At 38.3% G+C, this 12,896-nt stretch overlaps 1 pseudogene; it reads left to right on the plus strand.

Annotated features, from left to right (window-relative positions):
- Positions 1-274: 274 nt before the first annotated feature.
- LOC129560071 (olfactory receptor 4A47-like) lies at positions 275-12,589 on the plus strand (annotated as a pseudogene).
- Positions 12,590-12,896: the final 307 nt, after the last annotated feature.

The raw sequence follows: 12,896 nt of genomic DNA on the forward strand, positions 1-12,896 counted from the left end.
ATATCCTCTGAAGTCAAGTTTTTTTTTTTTTCAAATTAATTTTGTCAATTGGCATTGTGGTATTGTTTCCTAAATCTTTATAAACATTTTTGAAGTCATCAAATATATATATATATATATTGGGGGTTTAAATGATTGGTTAAGAAGAATTATTCAACCCTAGAATGTAGAAAGGCACCTCCTTCATTAACTGAAAAGTAAATATGAAGTAAATATTGCTTTACTTTTTTTAGGCCTTTAATAAAAGTTTATTTTTGTGTAAGGTACTAGCTCGATGTACAATTTAATTAGCTTCCAATTGGTAAGCTAGTTGTTTACCTCATTTATTTAATACCATGTCGTTTTCTCACATATGGCTTTTTGTCACTTGCCTTGGTCTATAAGATTGTTGTGATCAGGCAATATGTTTTAATCAGCCTTGTATTTTCTTCTTTTTTCGCTGTCCCATGTGACTTGTAGGATCTTAGTTCTCTAACCAGGGACTGAACCCCAGGCCACTGCAGTGAACACACCAAGTCCTAACCACTGAACCACCAGAGAACTCTCACAACATTGTATTATAATAATATCTGAAAGTACCAGAAAATAATAAATCACAAGACATATTTTTGAATGAATAAACAAATTATCACAAGATTTCAGAAAGTCATAAGTAACCATTATTTTTATAGATAATTGTGTCTTAAGCTCTGAAATAAAACTGTGAGTTTGTCCACTTGGTGCTCACTCAGAGTAATCAGGGTCAGAAAATATTATTTGTCTTGTTCTTGCTCATTTACATTGTGACCATGGTGGTTAACCTACTCATTGTCCTGACTATGGTGTTCAGCCCAACTCTGGATGCCCCTGTACATATCCTTCTTGGCTATTTATCATTTATGGATGCTTTTTTTGCTACTACAGTTAACCCAAACACATTTATAGACTTACTCTATGAGAAGAAAACCATTTCATTCCAAGCTTGCATGATTCAGCTTTTTACAGAGCTTATTTGGTGGTGCTGAGATTTTACTCCTGTTGGTCATGGCCTATGACCGCTATGTGGCCATCTGCAAACCCTTGCATTATGTGACAATCATGAATCAGTGAGTGTGTTTCCTGCTGTTGCTGTTGGCTTGGGTTGGTGGACTGTTGCATGCTATAGTTAATATTCTCTTTGTTTAGAACCTTCCCTTCTGTGGTCCCAATGTTATTGACCAATTCATGTGTGACATGTATGCCTTGTTAAAACTGGCCTACATTGACACCCACGTTATTGCCATCATAGTGGTTGCCAATGATGGGGCCATCTGTGTGGTCCTCTTTACGCTCTTGCTCATCTCCTATGGGGTCATCCTGCACTCCCTGAAGAATGTTAGTCAGGAAGGGAGGCGCAAAGCCTTGTCCACGTGTGGTTCCCACATCACTGTGGTGCTCCTCTTCTTTGTGTCCTGTATATTCCTATATGTGAGGCCTCCTTCCACCTTACCCATTGATAAATTCTTGGCTGTGTTTTATACCATTATCACCCCTATGTTGAACCCTCTAATCAATACTCTGAGAAACAATGAGATGCAAAATGCCATGGGAAAGCTCTGGATCAGAAAAAGAATATGGGGCAACAGGGAAATAAATGACCAATTTTCAATGAAGAATTGTGCTTCCCAGGATAGCCTTGTTTGTTTATTTAACTGCAGTAAATATCTCCTCGGGATTAGTAACTTACTCATAATGAAAAGATTTATTATCTGAATATTTCCCATGATCAAAATATAATTTTAACATTTTAATGACTTCTTATTTTAAACTTTATATTTTGCTTGAAATAGGTTTTTAAGATTTACACAATTTCCTTGGAAAATATGTATAGCTTTGGTGTAAAATGACTTTATTAAAACCATAGATTTATGTTCTATGATTGTTAGGTACTTAGAATAGGAAAAAGGAGTCCAAAATGACAGAGGCTAAAAGACAAAGAAAGGGAGAAGCCTGCAAAAATGGAACAAAAGAAAATCCTCAGGACTGGAGTGAGAATTTCAGGTGAAGCAAACACACCCGCTTCTTGGCTAGCTCAATTTGCATATGGCAGGCTCGGGGAGAGGAGACAAAACATATAAAAAGAGGAAGCCAAGACAGATTGAGTCCTTTCCTTTGAGATCACCTGCCCTCACACCTCCAGGGTGTACTTTCCTTTAGTTGCTGAATAAAACTCTGAGCTGTAACCAAGCTCTAACACTGGTCTGCAGTTTCCAATCATTGCTGCAGTGAGGCAGAACTAACGAAATTACACACTCTCCTGACACGATGAATTAAGTCATAGTTAATACTGCAAATTTATTTATTTAGTGTAAGTTTTTTTCTCATACTTTTCTCTTAAATAATGTGATCTTTTTCAAAATTAATGAGGCGTATTACAGATTTCAGAAAAAATAGATTAAGATGTGTTATATATATATATATCTTAGTTTAGTCCTCTTCACACAAAGACAGCCCATATTAATATTTGATTTATATGACTTACTTTTGAATCTGCAGGACACTTTACACATGTTATTTTGTTTATATTTCTTAGTACAAGACAATTGATGAAGAATATTTCAGTGTGTAGTATTAATCATCTTTAGGATGTTAATTAAAAAAAAATTGATTGAACATGATGCATGTGCAGAAAAATAACCAAGTCTTACTTTTTTCCCAAATAGGATATCATATTATCTTTTTAAGTTTATCAGGTTTACCTAGAGTCATACAATCAGTCAAAAGGAAAATCCACTCTTACATTGTTCATTTAGGGAAGTGTCATGAATTTAAAATAAATACAAAATTGTATTTAACTGGAGTGGTAAGGAAAATCAAACAAATATCACCCCAATATTTGCATTTTTATGAATAGAATTATTTGAAGTTTTACCACTATTCTATAACTTAGTGATTTATAAACTAGCTAAAAGCAGTACAAGGTCTGAATTCCATTGAATCATATAAATCCATGACAGTGCTAAAGATAGCACACAGATTTCCATGAAGACATCCAATAATCTTTATGTTATGTATCTGTCTTTCAGAAAAAAATTTACCTGACCAAAGTTAAGTTTATTTAGCAGCTATTTATCAAAAGAAGTACAGATGCTTTAAAAATAAAATAAATTTGTTAAAGGGAATATATTTTCTCACATATTTTATCTATTTTTACAAAGAAAACACAAACTCCCTTCTTCCATTGGAAAACACAAAAGACAGCATATTTTAAATGGGATATTAAAAGAGCTTAAAATGATAGCTTAACAAGATATGGATGATGTTGAGGGAAACCAGTAAGGGATGATACAGGCTTGTCAACTATAAATTGGCACTGCGATTGAATACACCAAGTGCATTTGCCAACGACTGAACAACAAAAAGAACATTTGCCATCTGCCTCTGTGAACATTGAATCCTGTGCTGCTATGGCTGCTGACCTTCAACACACCCTGAGGGGGATTCAGGGGAATTCAGTGAGGCACACAGTGCTCCAGGGGAACTTGTGGAACAGACCTTTAGATAATTAGATAAATTCAGGAACTGATTTCAGGATCCTAATTCTTGCCAACAAATCTAGTGGAGGTGATGAAATTCCAGCTTGTTGTTCAGTCACTCAGCTGTGTCCAACTCTTTGAGACACCATGAACTGCAGAACTCCAACTTTCCCTATTCTTCACCATCTCCAGAACCTGCTCAAACTCACGTCCATCAAGTTGGTGATGCCATCTAACCATCTCCTCCTCTATCATCCTCTTTTCTTCCTGCCTTCAATCTTTCCCAGCATCAGGTTCTTTTAAAATGAATCAAGTCTTCACATCAGGTGGCCAAAGTATTGGGGCTTCAGTTTCAACATCAGTCCTTCCAATGAATATTAAGGATTGAATATAAAGGAATTTAGGATTGACTAGTTTGATCTGTTTGTAATCCAAGGGATTTTCAAGAGTTTTCTCCAACACCACAGTTCAAAAGCATCAATTCTTCAGTGCTCAGCCTTTTTTATGGTCCAACTCTCACATCCATACATGACTACTGGAAAAACCATAGCTTTAACTATATGGACCTTTGATGGCAAAGTAATGTCACAGCTTTTTAGTATGCTGTCTAGGTTTGTCAAAGATTTTCTTCCAAGGAGCAAGCATCTTTTAATTTCATGACTACAGTCACCATCTGCAAACAAACTTTCCACATCCATTGGAAAACTGACCAAAAAAAAGTTATTTAAAATGGGAAATGGAAATAGTTAAGCATGATAACTTATTGTTATGCAATGAGTCCTGTCCCCCCTAACTGGTAGAATAAGACACTCACAGCAATGCAAAAGCAAAAACAAGGTTTATTTCTAGCTCGAGCTAGGGCTCCTGCCACTCCCAGAGCAGTGGAATGTGGACAAGAGCCCTGAACCCAGGTCACAGCAGTTTTTATAGTCTCAGGTTACATAAGCACATATTTTTGTTCAAAACATCAAGCTGGCGGAAGCTCATTGGCCAGTTCATGCATGTGTGGGGTTTTTCTGGTGGATATTCCTTTTTCTTCTGATTGGCCCAATTTTTGGTGCCAGCGGGACTTTTCTAGGGAGGAGTTTCTTAATTTTGACTTTTCTTAGGGAGGAGTTTCTGTGAACTTAGCCTCCACCCTGTCTCCAGGAAATCGAAACTTAGGCCTAAGCAAGATCTCAGGCATATCATGGCTACTCAGATGTTAGGGCTCCTAACATATCCCCCCTTTTCTGTTGTTCAAATGGAGGAAGATTCCTCCATGGGTAGAGTTTGATCCAGGGATCTTTATACAGCCTTACTCAAAAACAATTTTAGGAATCTTTACTTAAAAACAACCTTATGTAAAATGGACCAACTTTGGTTCTACGAGCAGCAAGCAGCAAGCAATGTACAGAAGCAAAAATGCATTACAGGAGCATTAAGTTTTACATTATGTTACAGCGTATAATCTGAAATCACACCCATAATATCATTTTTCAGGATATCTGGGAAATAGTCTTTTCCCAGAATGTCTGAACCATAGCTACGTTATTTTGACTTTTAATTGTAAATTTTTTTTTAATAGCCAAAGCAGATGTCACCATTAATGACGTCAGTGTTTTTCTAGGCATGAGAAGATGCAAGAATTGGAACTCATAAAATCCTTTTCTGAAAAGATCTAATTATCTGAAGGCCAGTTCAGATAGTTTTCTGAACTGTTCTGCCAGTATTTTTTTCAGAGCACAGAGTGCCTCATTCCTGATTTTCACCCTGAACTTCTTTCAGGGGATGTTGAAGGTCAGCAGCTTGAAATGGTCATGATGTAATCTTTGTAGAGGCAGCTGGTAAGTATCAACTTCCAGTCAGCAGGGTCCCTTCATAGCCACATATCCGACCACGTGACACCATTTTATGGCCATTGTGTCCTGCGGTGCTGGGAAGGCTCATTCCCAGGTCTAGGGAAGCGATGGGCCACTCAGCGTGCTAAAATTGGACCAGGCCTTGCAAGTAGAAAAAGTCTCTGGACCACTATCTAACTAGCCTCCTGGTCCAGGAAAATATTCCCTCTTGTTGCTTTTTCCCGTACCCAGAGTCACATTATTACAATTATTGATCTCATATGGAAATGCGTATCAGCATTATATCACAGACTCAGTGAAACAAGTGACATAGAAAATAATGTAGCCATAGCTAGCAGTTATTACTAAAATAAGAATTATAAGTTAAGAACTTTTATTAGATAAAGCCTGGTATACACCAAGTTACCTGACTTCATTTGTTAAATGACTATCAGCTTAGTTCAGTCGCTCAGTCGTGTCCGACTCTTTGCGACCCAATGAATCACAGCACGCCAGGCTTCCCTGTCCACCACCAACGCCCACAGTTCACTCAAACTCATATTCATCGAGTCTGTGATGCCATCCAGCCATCTCATTCTGTGTCGTCCCCGTCTTCTCCCACCCACAATCACTCACAGCATTAGAGTCTCTTTCAGTGAGTCAACTTGTCGCACGTGGTGGCCAAAGTATTGGAGTTTCAGCTTCAGATTCAGTCCTTCCAATGAACACCCAGGCTTGATCTCCTTTAGAATGAACTGGTTGGATCTCCTCGCAGTCCAAGGGACTCTCAAGAGTCTTCTCCAGCACCACAGTTCAAAAGCATCAATTCTTCGGAGATCTGCTTTCTTCACAGTCCATACATGACCAGGGCAAAACCATAGCCTTGAGGGACCTTGGATGGCAAAAAGTTATGTCTCTGCTTTTTAACATGCTATGTAGGTTGGTCATAACTTTCCGTCCAAGGAGTAAGCGTCTTTTAATTTCATGGCTGCAATCAACATCTGCAGTGATTTTGGAGCCCAAAAAAATAAAGTCTGACACTGTTTCCACTGTTTTTCCATCTATTTCCCATGAAGTGATGGGACCAGATGCCATGATCTTAGTTTTCTGAATGTTGAGCTTCAAGCCAAACTTTTCGCTCTCCTCTTTCATCCTCATCAAGAGGCCTTTGAGTTCGTCTTCTCTTTCTGCCATAAGAGTGGTGTCATCTGCATATCTGAGATGATTGATATTTCTCCCAGCAATTTTGATTCCAGTTTGTGCTTCTTCCAGCCCAGTGTTCCTCATGATGTACTCTGCATATAAGTTAAATAAGCAGGGTGACAATATACAACCTTGACCTACTCCTTTTCCTATTTGGAACCAGTCTGTTGTTCCATGTCCAGTTCTAACTGTTGCTTCCTGACCTGCATACAGGTTTCTCAAGAGGCAGGTCAGGTGGTCTGGGATTCCCATCTCTTTCAGAATGTTCCACAGTTTATTGTGATCGACACAGTCAAAGGCTTTGGCATAGTCAATGAAGCAGAAATAGATGTTTTTCTGAAACTCTCTTGCTTTCTCCATGATCCAGCGGATGTTGGCAATTTGATCTCTGGTGCCTCTGCCTTTTCTAAAACCTGCTTGAACATCTGGGAGTTCACGGTTTACATACTGCTGAAGCCTGGCTTGGAGAATTTTGAGCATGACTTTACTAGCGTGTGAGATGAGTGCAATTGTGTGGTAGTTTGAGCATTCTTTGGCATTGCCTTTCTTTGGGATTGGAATGAAGACTGACCTCTTCCAGTCCTGTGGCCACTCCTGAGTTTTCCAAATCTGCTGGCATATTGAGTGCAGTACTTTCACAGCATCATCTTTCAGGATTTGAAATAGCTCAATTGGACTTCCATCACTTCCACTAGCTTTGTTCGTAGTGATGCTGTCTAAGGCCCACTTGACTTCACATTCCAAGATATCTGGTTCCAGGTGAGTGATCACGCCATTGTGATTATCTCATCGTGAAGATCTTTTTTGTATAGTCCTTCTGTGTATTCTTGCCACCTCTTCTTAATATCTTCTGCTTCTATTAGGTCCATACCATTTCTGTCTTTTATCGAGCCCATCTTTGCATGAAATTTTCCCTTGATATCTCTAATTTTCTTGAAAATATCTCTTTTCTTTCCTATTCTGTTGTTTTCCTCTATTTCTTTGCATTGATCGCTGAGGAAGGTTTTCTTATCTCTCCTAGCTATTCTTTGGAACTCTGCATTCAGATGCTTATATCTTTCCTTTTCTCCTTTGCTTTTCACTTCTCTTCTTTTCACCGCTCTTTGTAAGGCCTCCTCAGACAGCCATTTTGCTTTTTTGCATTTCTTTTCCATGGGGATGGTCTTGGTCCCTGTCTCCTATACAATGTCACAAACCTCCGTCCTGAGTTCATCAGGCACTCTATCTATCAGAACCAGTCCCTTAAATCTATTTCTTACTTTCACTGTATAATCATAAGGGATTTGATTTAGGTCGTATCTGAATGGTCTAGTGGTTTGCCCTACTTCTATTTAAGTTTGAATTTGGCAATAAGGAGTTCATGATCTGAGCCACAGTCAGCTCCTGGTCTTGTTTTTGCTAACTGTATACAGCTTCTCCATCTTTGGTTGCAAAGAATATAATCAATCTGATTTCGGTGTTGACCATCTGGTGATGTCCATGTGCAGAGTCTTCCCTTGTGTTGTTGGAAGAGGGTGTTTGCTATGACCAGTGTGTTCTCTTTACAAAACTCTATTAGCCTTTGCCCTGCTTCATTTCGTGCTCCAAGGCCAAATTTGCCTGTTACTCCAGGTGTTTCTTTACTTCCTTGTTTTGCATTCCAGTCCCCGATAATGAAAGGGACATCTTTTTTGGGTGTTAGTTCTAAAAGGTCTTGTAGGTCTTCTCAGAACCATTCAACTTCGGCTTCTTCAGCATTACTGGTTGGGGCATAGGCCTGGATTACTGTAATATTGAATGGTTTGCCTTGGAAACGAACAGAAATCATTCTGTCGTTTTTAAGATTGCATCCAAGTACTGCATTTTGGACTCTTTTGTTGACCATAATGGCTACTCCATTTCTTCTGTTAATCTCCTGGTTGTACATTATGTAGCATCTGACCTTTATCTGAAGATTGGTTACTCAGATAAGCCTTAGAAACTAACCAAGAGTGTCCTTTTTAATAACTTAATTAAATCTTTTAGCAGTATCACATAACAAGGAACTGTCTCAGCAGTGAGTCTTAGTAAACACTAGACCTTAATTAACAAAACTAGAAACTTAATTTAACAATTTACAAAACTTAATATTCCGTGATTTTTCATTATGAAGGCATTAACCCTGTAGACAGGAAGGCTTTAACCCATCAAATAAAAAAATGAGGTTTGTCAGGGAGCTGGGAAAAGCCAAGCAGCCATCTTGGATTTTCCATAGCCCTGACTCTGATTTCCAGCTATTGTTTTTAATTTTCCAATTTAGAAGCAGACTGTTGCCATGGTTTAAGGACATTAGGATGGCACAAGTCTAACAGAGTTGTTGTATAAGCAGAATGAACTTTTACATGTCTACAAACCCGACAATTGGATTAATTTCTAAAACTAGCATAGGATCAAGCCTATGGTAGAAAATCATTTGATTTATATGCAGAGGGCTAAGAAGTCAAGAAAATATTATAAATGATCATACGAATCAGGTCCAGCATCTTGGTCAGGCTGTCTACATCTGATGTCGTCGTCTTCTCATCCTGGTGTCGTATAGTTTCTTCTGAAAAAATTCCTTCCATCCAGGTTGGAGACAGTCCCTTAAATTATGTCTTTTTCTAGTCCGGGTTCCAGGTCATGAGGCATCTGATCTTTATCCAAAGATAGATCACTCAAGCTTCAGAAACAAACTTAGTGTGCTCTCTAAGAACTCAGCCAAATCCTATATTAATATCACATAACAGCAAAGATCCATTCAGGAAATGAGTCTTAGTAGATACAGACTTCCATTAACAAACTGGGATTCAACATTCATTGAAACATCATTTTTTGATTTCCTAAAATTACTCTCATTTTTACCAAATATAAACAAATTAAGGCTTGTTTACAAAATAGATCTGTTCTTAATAAACTTGACCTGATTATTTATATAACCATAGACTTTTTTTTGCTTTACTTTGCTGAAACTTTTATAAAACTTTTCAGGGCTAGGGAAGTCATCCCAAAGTCTTATCACAGATTTCGCCTAATATATCTAAGTGAATTCTTCTCTTTTTCAGGTCTCCAAAACTGAGATTTCTGTACCTGTCAGTGAGATAACCTTCTCAATTTATCTGATAAATTTATTGGAAACTAAGAGTTTCACATTTCTGGAGGAGTCAGATAAAGAGAAAATATAATTTTGTTTGTAATGTATAATTTTACCAAAGTATTGTCATAATTAGTTTGAGAGGAAGATTTTCCCCACTCCTGGAAAATGTAAGATTTAAACCCATAATTTTTCACACAGAAACTATAAACGTTATAAGCATATTTGCCAGTTCATTTCGTCCTTTTGTTAACCTTTACACAGTCATTAGGTTTTCTACTAGAATCCTTTAATTTCTTACCCAGTTCAGAAACTTATATTTATCCAAAAGTCCTTTCTAGAAATCTTCTGGAAGAGAAAGAATTTTCACAAGAAACTTGGTTAGTGCTGTGACAACACTTTAAGATAGTAATTAGAATTATGGCAACATTTTACCTGAATGTATCAGAATTTATATATAAATTGTTTTTAGGATATCTGTATTAGCAACATTTACCATACAATATACCGGAGACTTATTAATTACTTGACAATACCTCCCATGTAATTCAACATGGAAGATGAACCCAATTAGTGTAATATCTCCCTTTGGAATGTCGCAGGGGCCCTCTAAAGCATCCCAAAGTTAGCTAGAAGCCAAAAGTGCTTCATCAGAATGATTTATGAAGTCTTGTCAACAAATATCAGAGAGGTTTAGAGCACTTAGTCAGATGGGACTATAGGTCACTGTGAAACAATATCTATTCATTCAACCATAGTAACAATATAGGATTTCAGAGGCAAATATAGAACAGACCACTTAAGAGACAAATAAACTTAAATTTATTGTCAAATGCAGTTTAACATCTCAAGAAAACGTTTATTTATACACAAAACCCTTTTTTTTGGGGGGGGGTCCACATTTTACAAAACCTTTTAATCACTTTTTGTACCCATTTGTTCTTCCATCCTGAAACAGCCAACTGTAAGTCAGACCTACTATCTTTTTTTCTTCATAAAACGTAACTTCATTTTTTATACCTTATTTTTTTTTTTTTTTGACTGAACACATACACATCTTACTTTTTTAGCAACCAAGAACTAACTTTTAAATTAGCATTTTATAGATTGGTGAGCATAAATACCTATGATAATTTTAAAAAATTTTAGCGAACCTCTCAGGATGGCATCAAACATTATTCATTTATAGTCTCAAATCTCTTTAGTTTCTCTGAAAAAGGAAATTAGTGTTTAGTAGTAAATGTTTCAAAATCTTATTTTATTTGGAAATGACCTAATTATTTAGTAGACTTCCAACACTTAGCACACATAGCACAACCCTTAGAAATTCAAGTTATTCCAATCTGGAGAGACTATTTTAGACAGATATTTCTAAAGAATAATTATTCTTAATAGGGCTTATCTAAAAGCTCATATCTCATTTACATTTTTTAGAATTTTTTTTTCACTCAAGGTAATTTCTTTGTTGACAAACTTGTAACAGATATGATATTTAATTTATATTGAACCTAGGTGCAATGAAAATATTCTACTTAATGTTAATTACTCTAAGACATGTCTATATTAGATAGATCAACAAACATTAATATCAGATATTTAATACTGAATAGTTTCCAGTTTACATGAACATGGAATTTATTATTTAATTTAGAATTATTTGATTTGTAAGCGCTTATCATTTTTTAAGCCAACTAAATAGAGCTCATTTACAAATTAACTTCAAAAATATTACTCAGAGACAAAGACATACCAAGACATATTTAGACAGACACAGAGCGAATTTTTAGTCATGAATTAGATATTACAATATAAAATTTGCTAGTTTATAAAAACAGTTGGACCTATTCTATAGGGGGTTGGCGGAGGGGCCCCATAAACAATAAAAGGGCATAAGTAAGGAGAGTCACCCAGTCCCAGCCAGTCTCTATTGCCAATTTTGCCAATGTTTCTTTTAGGGTCCGATTCATCCTTTTTACTTGACCTGAGCTCTGGGGATTGTATTCGCAGCATAATTTTCGTTTAATCTCCATAGCTGAAACCAATCCCTGAACAAATTTATCTTAGCCAAATTCGTTGGTCTCTGGGCAGCTGCTCGGAGGCCTGTCATGAGTCTGGCGGTACACTCGGAGATGCTCCCTACCTTCTGCACGCTCAAGGTCCCACTGGGGCCGGGTCAATGGAAATTCCTCATCAATTAGGTTCGGCTGCATGGTGGGCCTCCCGTCCACAACCAGGACATGTTTCCGAGCTTCTGATAGAATCTGCTTCCATTCTTCCGTGGTGAAGAGCACCTGTAACAGCTACTGACAGTAATCCTAGGTGGGATTATGGGTGACAGGATAGAAACAAAAGGCTTTATCCATGCTGGTGGGTTTTCCACCAGGTCTTGCCAGACCAGGATATAGGGCATCTGGTCCAGGTGGCCGGAAGGGCCGGGCATGAGAACCTTCCCCCTAACAGCCCAGATGATGGGCAGGCTGAAGGTTCCCTCCCTCGGCCACCTGACATTAAAAGTTGGCCACTCCAAGGAGCAGAGCGTCACCAGCTTATTCCTCTTCACTAGCAGAGACAAGTCTCGTGCTCTAGATTTAAAGTCAGAGAAATGATCCATCATGAGGGAGAGCGGGGTAGAACTTCCTTGACCCATGACCACAGAATAGATAACGGGAGAGAAAAGACACAGGAGAGAGACAGAGACAATGCTGGCACACACGAAAACACGACAAACAGAGGACAGACAAACGTCGGCCGAAAACACACTACTAGGTCTCTGAGACCTCTGAGACTTCCTGCAGTTTAAAGTAAGCTTACCAAAGGGCGTCCACTGCCCACCAGATTCCAGATCGGGAGAGACTCCTCTCTCCCACAGAGCCAGCTGCCTTTCAGTGCGAATGCTGGACTTCGGGCTTACGCCGACTACGATGATCAATTCACCCCTGATCAGACCTGGCACCGGTGCTGTAATCAGCCCTCCTCCGGGCTGATGAACCCCTTCTGCCGGGAGAGAGTTATTCTCCCCAGTCAAAGGGATCCCAGACGAGCCCCCAAATGTTATGCCCTGAGTCCGGTCCCCCCTAACTGGTAGAATAACACACTCACAGCAATGCAAAAGCAAAAATAAGGTTTATTTCTAGCTCGAGCTAGGGCTCCTGCCACTCCCAGTGCAGTGGAATGTGGACAAGAGCCCTGAGCCCAGGTCACAGCGGTTTTTATAGTCTCAGATTACATAAGCACATATTTTTGTTCAAAAGATCAAGCTGGCAGAAGCTCATTGGCCAGTTCATGCATGTG

The sequence above is a fragment of the Moschus berezovskii genome, chromosome 16 (assembly GCF_049115385.1).
Source record: "Moschus berezovskii isolate FMDL1 chromosome 16, NW_MosBer_1.0, whole genome shotgun sequence".
Taxonomy (NCBI): Eukaryota; Metazoa; Chordata; class Mammalia; order Artiodactyla; family Moschidae; genus Moschus; species Moschus berezovskii.